The 12579-nt window shown below is 47.4% G+C and overlaps 1 long non-coding RNA gene across 1 annotated transcript; it reads right to left on the bottom strand.

The window, feature by feature from the left end:
* Nucleotides 1-898: 898 nt before the first annotated feature.
* On the bottom strand, nt 899-3487 carry LOC110341234. The gene is made up of 3 exons (XR_002383121.2): nt 3284-3487; nt 1223-1289; nt 899-1012 (listed from the first exon to the last, which is right to left on the bottom strand). It is a non-coding gene; the product is annotated as an uncharacterized LOC110341234 (long non-coding RNA).
* Between the last annotated feature and the right edge of the window lie 9092 nt (nt 3488-12579).

The following is a 12579-nucleotide window of genomic DNA, read 5'->3' as shown; positions in this document are numbered from 1 at the left end:
CTGGACACTCTGCTGTCTCCTCCAGCTTGGTCTCCAGCACCAGACATACAGTGGACACTCAACAGATGTCAGCCAGATGGCTGCTTGCTCCTCATGTAGACCCAACACTGTAGATGGCAGGGACTATTGGGTATTTCCCAATAATGCTCTTGTTTCCCAGCCTCCCGGGCCTCAGTCTTTCTGCCTTGGGAGTCCTTCCAAGCCCCTCTTCCAGTGACATTCTAAATATCCTTCCTAAACCATCCCTTTTGGGATGACTTACCTGACCTGTCTGACCTCAATCTAATACTACCCTCAGCTAAAGTCCCTCCAGGGCCACCCAAGATGACCTGAATCTCAAGTCACCCCAGTGTCCAGTTCATCCCCAAGCCTTACCCTAATCCCAGCACCTAAGGCTGGCAGGTGTACTGGCAGGTGGCAGCCCCGCAGTGTGCAGAGGCTTGCACACACTGGGGCAACACAGTCCCAGTGTACACAGATTCAGACCCACTGCTCCCCAGGAGACCCCAGGGTCATCAAGCTGAGAAGCCCTGAATCTTTCCCATTGAGAAGAACTTGATGGGTTTAGAAGAACACAGAGCTGGTGAGCAGGAAGCCTGGGTAGGTGACTAGAAATGTCCTCTTGCTAAAGTCTCAGTGACCCCACTCCCTGTAAAATAACTATAAAGACCATGTTCTTTCCAAGGTCTTTTTTAGCACAGAAATCTGACACATGGTAATGGGCCAATTGTAGGATAAGATGGGATTTCCCCTAAATGACCCTGGTATGGAGGGGAGAGGAAGGTGTCTCCCATTAAAAGCAAGCATGGTGTCTCTGTGCTTCAGTAGCCCAGGGCCAGGCTCCCGCTGAGAATGACCCCTGAGGCTGAAGAGATACACACAGACAGCTGGCTGCCCTGTCAGAACTTTGCCAGGCTGGACTGAGTTTATTTTATCCCCGTGGATGTGGTGGTAGGTGGCCTGTGGTCAGCTGTCCCACCTCATTGTAGGCAGATTTCCTGAGAAGCAAGACCTGAAATTTCAGAGAAGGGAGAACAAATTGATTCCAGCAAAAGACTGCTTCCAAGAACATTAAATCCAGCTGTTGTTTCTGTAGCTTGGGGACTCCTCCCCCTCCGCTGGCTGCTGCTTTCCCAAGGGGCCACCGCCTCCCCTTCCACCCTGCCCCTGTTCTTGGAAGCTGAGGAAGATGCTTTCTTCTGGCCCTCATTCCCACCACTACCTTCTCAGTTCCAACCAGCAGCACTTCCGGCTGGGGTTCTCCGCCTTGGACTTGTTCCCAGGAATTTCTGGAAATATCAATGGTGCAAACAGATTGTTTTCATTATGATTATTCTGGGTTTAACCTCCTGGCCCTGCGTCACCAGGACCGTGAGCTCTTTCTTGGTGTTGCACGGGGCCAGGGGCTTGTTTTTCCCTTGGCCTCACACCCTAAATAAATCTTTAGTTCCTTGCTTCAAGCTCAGACCCTCTCATAAGGAGTTCCTAGGCCTGTACACACAATCTTCTTCTCTTCAAACCTGTATCTGACAGAGCCAAGGGGTCCCGGGAGCAATGGCTGGGCTGCCCTCCCAACCCAACCTGTGACCGTGTTCAAATCCAAACCAGCACTGTTGGCTCCAAGCTGACTCTCAAAGGGCTTCAGGGGGTGTGCCAACATTTGGTTTGAATGTTTCTAACATGAAGAATTTCCTATTCCTAAAAAATTATATTAAAAACAACACACCCACTCAAATGTGTTACACACAAATTTTAGTATATTGAAAACTACCCACCTAATAACTTGTACTGTGGGTTTTGGGCCCGCCTTAGAATAAAACATCTATGTAATTAAAGGGAATCCTAAGAGTGTTGGAATGCTGATCTCTGTCTCTGTGTCTCTCTGTCTCTCTGTCTCTCTCTCTCTCTCACACACACACACACACACTTGCTAGTTGCAAACATTTCTATCTATTAATATTTTTTTCATTCAAAATAGATGGCCATGGTTCTTGACTGGGGTGATCTTACCCAAGGGACATGTGAAACATCTAGAGACATTTTTTTTTAGTTTAAACAAAAGTGCTGCCACTCTTGGCATCTGGTACAGAGATCAGTGCTTCTCTAAATGTCTTCCAAGGCCCAGGACAGCCCTGTGACTTAGGGTCACCAAGCACCCATGTTGAGAGTGCTGAGGTCGGGAGAAGGCACTGCAGGCCTAGGCTTGCTTGAGACTGTCTGCTTCCCATCACCTGGGTTTCAAGTGTTTTTGTTGATCTAATAAACTGACTTATTGTTCTCTGACAGGCCTTGAATAAAATTATGTCAATAAATCACTGTTCACTTAGGCTTCTAAGTGACACTTTTTAATTTTTTACATGTATTGATTTGCATGTGTTCATCTAAGTGTGTGCACCTATGGGTGCACATGCAGCCACCCACACATGCACCACATGTGGAGGTTAGAAGTTGGTTTTCTCTTTCTACCATATAGGCTCAGTCATTGAACATAGGCTGTCAGGCTTGGCAGCAAGCACATTTACCCATTACTTGCTGGCCTTAAGTGAGACCGAGCTAAATTTTTATTGCTGTTTTAAATCTAGATAGTAATGTATAATGCCAGATGGTTTGGTGACCACTCAAGATGCTCCAGTCTGCACCCTGTGAGGGAGTAGGGGAGATACATCCCCCTCAGGGTACACCTCAAACACAGGGGTGTAGCATGAAATATAAAAGACCCAGAGACAGATTTTGGGGTTCAAGCTTCAAGCTGACGATCAGAGAAGCAAAGCTGTCAAGCCACTAGCTCTTACCTTTACCTCAGGCTGAAGTGGCTGATCCTGTCTCCATGAGCTCTCACCAAGCCTCAGACTGCTGCCTCGCCTCAATATGACTGGAGAAAGAATGCCTTCCTCTCCTCATGTGGCTGGAGAATGAATGCTATTCTGAGACCCCGTTCCTGTCTTAAACACCTCTCATGAGTCCTGGGACTAAAGGTGTGAGCTGTTACTCTCTTAGACTGATTCAATCTCGTGTATCCCTGGGTGGCTTTGAACTCACAGAGATCCATCTGCCTTGTCTCCTGAGTCTTGGTATTAAAGGTGTGTGCCGCCACTGCCTGGCTTCCATAGCTAACTAGTATGGCTGCTTTGCTATTTTGATCCTTCAGGCCATCTTTATTAAATCATAAATAATATGTCACCACACAGGGGGATGAATTAGGCTTACAATTCTTCTAGAGGTGAGCTCTTCAAGGACAAAGGTGGTACTCATTAAAATAATCTTCAAATGAATGCATCCTTACGCTCTTTAGTCCCTGACTTCCAGTCAGGGCTTTGAAGTTCCTGTCAACTCCTTCAGAGGGCAGGCTGGTGAGTTGGACCATCCTGGAATCCCTGCTAACTCTGCTGTCCTCTGTCCTTGGTCCCTCCAGGCATGTCATACCAAGGAGCAGAAGAGGTCAGTCTTCCAAAGAGCCTTTTGATATCCAAAGCACACCTGCCTTCAGCTCCCCTGGGAGAGAGAAGACCATCTTCAACATTCCAGGGCCTGCCTGGACCCTCCCTCCTCAATAACCCAGGAACCTGCTTGGACCCTCCCTTCTGACACCCCAGGAGCCTGCCTGGAGCCTCCATGAAAGCTCCTTGAGCTCCCACACACTGTGGATGTCACTCCACACTTGAAGAGCCTCGCTCTGGTGTTCCATACTCAGACACATACACTCACAATATCTAAAGCTAGAAGAAAAAGCTCCTATGGTGCAATGCCAGGAAACAGAACAGGCCATGAATAAGCCATGCCCCTTGCCTTCCAGAGCCTCCTGAGTGACTCTTCTTACCCACTTTACAGAGCTGTTACCCATTGACAGCACAAAAGTTTCTCCCATCCGTGAAATGTCCACCCCATCCTCAGCAGGCCCCAAAGATGGGCTGGGCCAGTCCGTGTCTATGCCAGGCATGGGTAACCTCCCACCTGACTCCCATGGAGTTCACCACTAACAATCATAGAAAACACTTTATAAGGTCTAATCCCTAGATCATCATCAGCCAAGTGATACCTCTCAACTTACCCGAGGAATTTTACCAAGCAAGGAGTGGCACCATGATCCTGGTCAGAGTGGAACACTTAGCTCATGGTCTTTGCTTTGCTAGACTATAAACTCTCTGAGGACAAGAACCATGTCCCTTCACACCTGTGCTCCCAGAGAGAGTTTGTGAGGGTGTGTAGAAGGGGTTTTTGTCTGGTGACAGGATGGCTGATGGTCCTCCTCATCTTGACCCTTCTCTGGCTCAACCAAGGGCAGCTGTCACCATGAAAGCTTTTGTATTGGATCATACGGTTTCAACTTTGGCTCCTCCCCTCCCAGACCTTATGACCTCAGACACATTGCTGATCCCTCTAAACCTGGATTTCCTTAGCCATAAGATAACAGCAATGCCACCTATACCATTGTCAGTCAGGTGAATTAGGTACTACTGTCATGTCAAGTGCTCTGGGAAGTGCCAGGCACACAGGAAGTCCCCCATAAACACAAGACTCCACCGCTGTCATAGTCCAGCAGCCTGCAGGTCAAAGCAGGGCTGGGGAGGTGACTCAGTGGTTGAAGATCTTGTCATACAAGCCTAAGGACCAGAGTTCAGAACCCCAGACCCACGTAAGTGCTGTGTGGGTCTGATGGCCTGCCTGCAATTCTAGCTCTGAAAGGCTGAGACAGGGAATCCCCAGAACAAGATGACTAGCAATAGTAGCCACACTGGTGAGCTCTGGCTTTGATTGAACAACCTTGACTCAATAAATAAGGTATAAGAGTATCAAAGATGATTTTCTACAACAGTGTCTCTCAACCTGTGGATCATGACCCCATGGGGCTGCATATAAAATATCCTATATACCAGATATTTGCAGTATGATTCATAACAGCAAAATTCAGTTATAAAATAGCAGTGAAACGATTTTATGGTTGGGGGCCACTACAATATGAGGAACTAACTGTATTAAATGGTCGCAGCATTTAGGAAGGTTGAGAATCACTGATCTACGTCAGCTTCAGACCTCCAATCACATGTATACATGTGCATGCATGGTCTCTCTCTCTCTCTCTCTCTCTCTCTCTCTCTCTCTCTCTCTCTCACACACACACACACACACACACACACACACACACACAACCACCCACACGCACAAAAGGAATAAGAAAATATCTCAAGGAATTGGTTGGTAAAAGTGGCCACTTGTGTTCTCATCAGAGGGTCCTTGTCTTCACAGTTCAGAGTCGTGACAGGATTTACCAAAGGAGAACTGCAGCAGCTCCCCGCTGTAAGTGGCCAGCTGATGTTGCTAGGTAACCAGATTCAGAAATCTGAGGAACAGCCCTCTGCATCTCCTCACTGAAAGATGGTCTGTGCAGAGACCATGGAGGGCAGAAGGAACACCTACCTCAGGGCAGCTGAGACTGAGGGTGCTCTTACAGTTTGCTGTCCCCAGTGTTCTGAAGGGCACCGTGCCTTCCCACCATGGAAGTGTGCCCATTTACCTCAAGCATGCTGAGAGTGGGTCTGTATTCCTGTGCCTTGCTGTTGAGACCAGGCTGTGTACTTATAGCAAAAGCAAATACTTCACACCAGCAGAATCTATACGCTGGCTTCTGGTTCAATTTTGAGAAATTTGATCTAAGTCTCACAGGTGAGCTGGTCACAGTGAAATGGGACAAGGGCAGAAGCAGACCTGTTAGGCTGTTCAAGTCTAAAGAGTCCTAGAGGACCCTCCCTCACAGGAGACCTGTTGAGCAGCCAGATGGACCCTAGAAAGTGTAGGGACTTGGTGTTTTCTTCACAAGTGTGTCTCTAACCAGCAACAAGGTGTGTGTGTGTGTGCGTGTGTGTATGCGTGTGTGTGTGTATGTGTGTGTGTTATGTGTGTGTATGCGCGTGTGTGTGTGTGTATGTGTGTGTGTGTGTTGTGTGTGTGTGTGTGTGTGTGTGTGCGCGCGCGTGGTGTCAGGGTAGGGGTCGGGCTTGAAACTGTGAGGTAGGTTTGTCAGGTTTGTCTGTGGACATACAATAGTGAGGTTGAGAATGACTGAGACATCTGTTCTTGACACCTGAGTACCTGTCCCCTCGGAGAGGAACTCCCCTGCCTGCTCCCCCCACCTCTGCACTTTCAGCTACTCAAGGCAAAGTCTGAGCTCTCGTCAATGCTGCAATCGCTCTTATCCCCATCGTTTTCAACTGGCTCCTTTGGATCTTGCTGGGATCAGACCCTCTCCCTTTATATCCAGGATCACCCTAGCCAAGTCACTGCCCCCACCCCCAGCCCGAGTCACTGCTGTGGCCTCTTCTCTAGAAGTTCTCTGCTTCCACCCTGAATTGCTGCAGCCTTTCTCCACGAAGCTTCAGACTGAATGGCTTTGTCAGTAAGTCTGATGCTACCACTGTCCTGGGGTGCTCCAGTCCCAAGGTCCTTCCCATCTCAAAGCAAAACCCAGAGCCCTCCCTGCACCGGCCTCCCGCTCCCACCCTACATGCAGGACCCTCATCTTTCTACCCGCTCCTCCACCGCCAGCCTCCTCTTTCCTGCTCCCAGACTCTTGCCACGCCCAGCACACTCAAGCCACGGTCGTGTGGTTTCACGGTCGGCTCTCAGACATTTCCTGCCCACTCCCCACTGTAATCCCTGTGCTCTTCGGAGAGATCTCCCCAGACCCTCCTGATAAATGGCTGGCATATATCCCCACTCTATACCCTGGTCTGCTATGCCACTTGTGGGATGTGTTGCCAACACACAGTTATCTGGCTACTGATTGTTTGCTTATAGCTCACCCTTCTCCCCAGAACAGAATCTTCACAAAGGTTGAACATTATGTCATTCACAGCTGTAGCCCTCATGCCCAGCGGTCCATGGAAGGAGCTTAAGATCCTTCTGAGGGCAAGCATCCCTTAAAAGGGTAACAGAAGCATCAGAATGTTCCAGAGAGAAGAAACAAGGGACACCAAAACAAAGCAGAACTGCTTCCTGAGCAAGAGCTGGCAAGATAGGATGCGATCACATAGACAGGACAGACTGCAGTATTTGTGCTGTGGGCATGGCAGAAAGAAATTTCTGGAACACCTATGGTGTTCCAGGCCTTTGTGCTAATAGGATAGACCAGGTCTGCTTTCCTGACCCCATTCACTCTGCACAGGACATCAGGTGTCAGCATCATGCATGCATCTTAAAGACATTGACATCCTCAGGGCTGCAGTGCCAAAGACCCATGGGACAGTCCATAGACTGTGTCCATTCCTGCTCATCAGTGCCCAAGATCATCTCCCACCTCCAGACAATTACTTTCCAGTGGGTCCCTGTCCCTTTCACCAAAACACTTACCTACCTGCTTCCATCCGAACCACAGAGAAATACTCAGCTGTGTCCACAAAAGCAGTGTGAGGAAGGTGCCTGGCTCTCCAGCCATTAACTTACCTCTCCCTCTCATAATGCATGTGAGTCAGGACCTGAAGGAAACAAAGTTGAGGGGGGGGGAGGGAACAGGAAGCAGATTATATCTTACTGTGTTTTATGATGTCTTGAGTTTTGTATCACCACTCAAACAAAACAAGCAATTCATTTTTTCTAAACAGGATTTCTCTGTGACTTTGGAGGCTGTTCTGGAACTAGCTCTTGTAGACCAGGCTAGTCTTGAACTCACAGAGATCCACCTGCCTCTGCCTCCCGAGTGCTGGGATTAAATGTGCGGGCCACCACCGCCTGGGGCAATTCATTTTTTAAAATTCTCCTTTTTCAGTTTTCAGGCTCTAAGGGGTCAGACTGTCTTATGGCTGCCCACAGGCTTTTCTTCGCCACCAAGCACCCAGCACATTTCAGGCTGTGGAGGACTTTGTACAGAGCATTAAGACATGGTGGCTGCCAGAGCCCACAGGGCCAAGATATTTCTGAGCCACTCTGGGAGCATTGAGCGGGCTCAGGTATAAGCATGGCTCAGCTCTCTTGGTGGTTGGCTGCCTTGGAGAATAAGGTCCCTGGAGAGGAAGACCCATAGAGCAGCCCTGAGCCTGGTGCCACCCTGGGCTGTGTCTGAGAGACAACAGAGGGACCAGGAGTGGGCATCTTGCAATCACATTGGGCTACCCACAGTGGAAGGCTTCATTTCTGAAGGAAATTGGTCCCATTAGGCTGTCAGGAGGGTTACCAAGCCACCTAAAGTCGTCCCACATCCCCCATGCAGTCACCAGAACAAACTGGAAGGGAGGAAGTGTGAGGGCTGACAGTCAGATCAAAGGGCTCAAAGAGGACGAATGGGCCATGGGAGACCACACTCATTTCCCATCCACAGGGAAGACGTTCCAGGCATTGGAAAATGGCTCCGCTATTCTGAACATGAAGCTACACTTCAGAGACAATTAATAGGATTTAGAAGGCATGACTCAAGTTATAAATCCCCCTGGGTCTGAGAAGCCACGCCTGAGCCTGTTCCCTGGTTTCTAGTAAAAAGCAGAGAGCTGGAGGCTCAAGATGTTGGGAGACATAGGGAGGTCCCAGCACAACCCACAACTTTCTGAAGGAATAGTGGACTTCTTGGCAATCTTGGGGGCACTCATGGAAGGACATTGTGCTTTCATAAAAATGATGAAGTAACTGGAGCAGAGAAACTCTATCAGTGACACAAGTCTGGCCGTGAGGCCTGAAGGCCAGACTGCCAAATACCAGGGTTCTCACTTGGCCATTCTGAAAGCATGACTAACTCCCAGTGAATAAGGATGAGAAAATTCAGTGCCAGAGAATTGCTTTTTATTATATTGAAATGAAAGTCATAATTCAGAATGGCTGAAAGCTAATGCATACTTCACCATTGTTACCAATAAAATAATATCCTTCATCAGCATGAGAGAGAATAGAGGCTTTCTGGTTAACGTTGATACCAACAGGCCAAAGACCCTTGTGTGTGTGTGTGTGTGTGTGTGTGACATGTGTGTGCACATGCACGTGTGAGCATGCACGTGTGAGCATGCATGTGGAGAGCAGAGGACAACCACAGTGGCATTCCTCAGATGCTCTCCATCTAGTTTTTATTCTGAGACAGGATCTCTCATTAGCCTGGATCTTGCCAAGTGCTGGACAGACTGGTCAGTGGGCCCCAAGGGACCTTTTTGTCTCTGCCTCCCAACACTGAGATTATAAGTACACACCACTATACCTGGGCTTTTACACAGGTCTGGGGGGAATTGAACTCAAGTCCTGGCGCTTGCACAGCAAACACTTTACAGACAACTATCTCCCTTGACTCCACAGAGACCATTTCTAAGACTGCTCCAAGTCACAGATGGAAGAAAAGAACCAGGCACTGTCGTTTCCACAAGATGAGGGCTCCACTTCAGCTTCAAGACAAGTCTGGTTCCCTCTGCAGCAAAAGCTGTGTCTGTTTTGTTCTACTCCGTGACCTTTCGGCAAGGGTGAAGTAGAGTTGCCTTTAACTCTGTCAGGGGGTCTCAGGAACCCTTCAATCCAGGCCTGTCTCTCCAGTAGGGAAGCCACTTGTAGTTTGTTCAAGACGGAGGGGGTTCCCAGGGCAGGGACTTTCACAGCCAAAACTAGAGAAGTTCAGGGAAAATTAGGGCAAGTTACTCGACCTATTGCCTAGTTGTTCAGTGCTAGCCTCACTGTCTCCTGCACTCAGACCCTTGAAGACAAAGAAGGGTTGTGTGTGCTTGGTGTGTGGAAGTCTGGTGATCCTTGTCTTTCCCAGGCAGACTCAGCTGTAGGTTTTCAAGCATACACACCCCACACACACCACTAATGCTTCCTCTAGGGCCACCCGACCAGCAGACAAGGAGGCAAGAACATAGACTCAGGTGACACCAAAACCCTACACTTTACCCAGGACTGACACAAATATTTAGTTTCTTATGCCATGTGTGCTTTTTAATTATTTACTTTTTAACAAATAAAAACCAAGTTATACATATTTATTGGAACATATGAGGTTACAACCTACACACACACACACACACACACACACACACACACAGAGTGAGGATCAAACCCAGGTCTTCATATGTACTAAGCAAGCATGCTATCACCCCAGTCTTATAAAATCTTTAAATCAGGGCAAACATATGTATTATCACAAACATTTGCCATTTCTCTCTTTTTTTTTCTTTTACATTTTCTTATTCTTTTTTTCCCTGAGGATTGAGCCCAGGTCCTTATAAATACCAGGCAAACATTCCATCACCAAGCCACACCCTTAGTCCTATCATTTGTTGATGGTTAAAATATCCAAAATCCCTTCTAATGGTTCTAAGTAAGCAATGCAACATCATTACTCTATAGTTACCTGGTGTGTCACAGCAGACAAGAGCACGTTATTACTCACAACTGTCACTTAGGGCCCACTGATCAGCATTCTTCAATTCCCTGTACTTTCCCTGGTAACAACCACTGTATCGCTAACTTCCATAAAAACTACTTTTGTAGATTTTATGTAAGAGTGGCATCATGTAATGCCTGCCTTTGTGTGCCTAATTTGTTTCATATAACATGATGATCTCAAGGTCCATTTGTAACAAATGACATAGTTCTTCCTTTTTCCTGGATGAACAGTGTTCATGGTATACAGAATACACATTCTTTATCTACGTATCAGGTGATGGCTGCCATTCTTTTGGCTCTTGTGAACAGTCCTACAATTAGCATGCTGATGTATGTGAATGGAAGTTTCTATCCAGCCCAGTCCCACTGCCCTTCAGTCCCAAATAAACGCACAGAGACTTATATAATTAAAAACTGTTTGGCCAATGGCTCAGGCTTCTTATTGGCTAGCATTCTGTTAATTATTAACCCATTTCTATTAATCTGGGCCTCTTTCCTCAGCTGGCACAAGGCATTTCCCTGGGGACTCACTGCTTTTGTTCCTCCTCCCAGAATTCTCCTAGTCTGGTAGCCCCACCTATACTTTCCTGCCTGGCTACATACTGTCTGTCCATTGACCGAAACAGCTTTATTCAACAACCAATAAGAGAAACATATATTCACAGCATACAAAAGGAGTCTCCCATCAGATGGAGGTGTGTCTTTAAACAGAGTCTCCATTTCTCTGGGTGTATATTCAATAGATAGATTGTGGTTTATTTTTAAGCCTTTTGGGGACCTGCCTCACTGCTTTCTATAATGGCTACACAAAGTTGCATTCCTAGCAACAGCCCTTGTCTTCACATCCTCTTCAATGCTTGTTGTCTTTAGTCACATGAATAAGATGGATTCTTTTGCCTTTCGTGGAGGTGCCAGCTTGCAAGCCTAGCACCTGGGAGGTGGAAACAAGAAGATCGTTAGCTCAAGGCCAACTCTAGCTGCATGGCCAGCTTGAGCTCAGGCTGGGCAACCTAAGGAAGTTTATTTTGAAAGATCTTTGTACTCTCCCAAAAATTAAGTGAAAAGGTTATTTTACAACAAGTCTAAATTGATGTAAATATATAATTTCAGATACACTGGAAATATTAAGAAAAATGCCACATCACTCTTGATAACGCATTCAGTGAGAGAAAGTGGCAGGGCCCAACCCTGTGTGCCTTACTTCGGGTTGCTGTTATGAAACACCATGACCAGAAGCAAGTAGGAGAGGAGAGTGCTCATCTGGCTCACACTTCCACATTGTAGTCCATCGGTGAAGGAAGTCAGGACAGGACTCAAACAGGGCAGAAACCTGGATGCAGGGGCAGACACAGGCCACGGAGCGGTGCTGCTTACTGGCTTGCTCCCCATGGCTTGCTCAGCCTGCTTTCCTATACAAGCCCAGGTGTAGCCCCACTCACACTGGGCTGAACCCTCTATATCAATCACTAATTAAGAAAACGCTCTAGAGGGCTTGCCTACAGCCTGATCTTACGAAGGCATCTTCTCAACTGAGTCTCCCTCCTCCTCTCTGATGACTCTAGTTTGTGTCAAGTTGACATAAAACTAGCCAACACACCGTGGAAAGGAATTTGATGACAGCTAACAAAACTACACTAGCCTTTACTTTGTTTTTTGTTTTTGGTGCTAGATATAGTCATGACTCATACAACTTAAAAAAATTAAAAGTCAAAGATCCTATTTACCATACTGGCAGAGTGGAGGAAGGGCAGCAGATGTTATTGCAATAGGTGATGACAGAGAGTGAATGGCACCACCCCAGACAGCTTTACAGCGCCTGTCTGCGAGCAAGCCTTGCTTGCAATAACAAGTTGAGAGACTTCACAGGACCAAGCAACCTTGGGGATACGCTTAGAGTCAGCCTTGTTCGCTCTTTCATTGAACTTCTGAGAGTCTAGTGACAGACTTACTGGCAAATGACACAAAATGCCCTATCATTAGACCACTCACTAAAGCACTGTCTTCAATAGCAGAAGATTGGAAGCGCATATTTGAAGCCCAGAAGGATGCCTGATGGGCCCGAGTATGGTCAGATAACACAGAGCTGATAAGAAGGAGTAAGAAAGAACCACCATGTACCAGGAATGTGTTGTGAAAGAACGAGAGGAAGGTGCAGGCCATGTATAAGTCTGTGCAACAGTTACTTTTCTTGTGGCTGTGGCCAAGGACCTAAGAGAACTAATGGAGGCAGTGTTT

This window comes from Mesocricetus auratus, unplaced genomic scaffold, assembly GCF_017639785.1.
Source record: "Mesocricetus auratus isolate SY011 unplaced genomic scaffold, BCM_Maur_2.0 Super-Scaffold_100691, whole genome shotgun sequence".
Lineage (NCBI taxonomy): Eukaryota > Metazoa > Chordata > Mammalia > Rodentia > Cricetidae > Mesocricetus > Mesocricetus auratus.
Note: the sequence above shows the minus strand (reverse complement) of the source record. Positions and strands in the feature narration are given on the sequence as shown.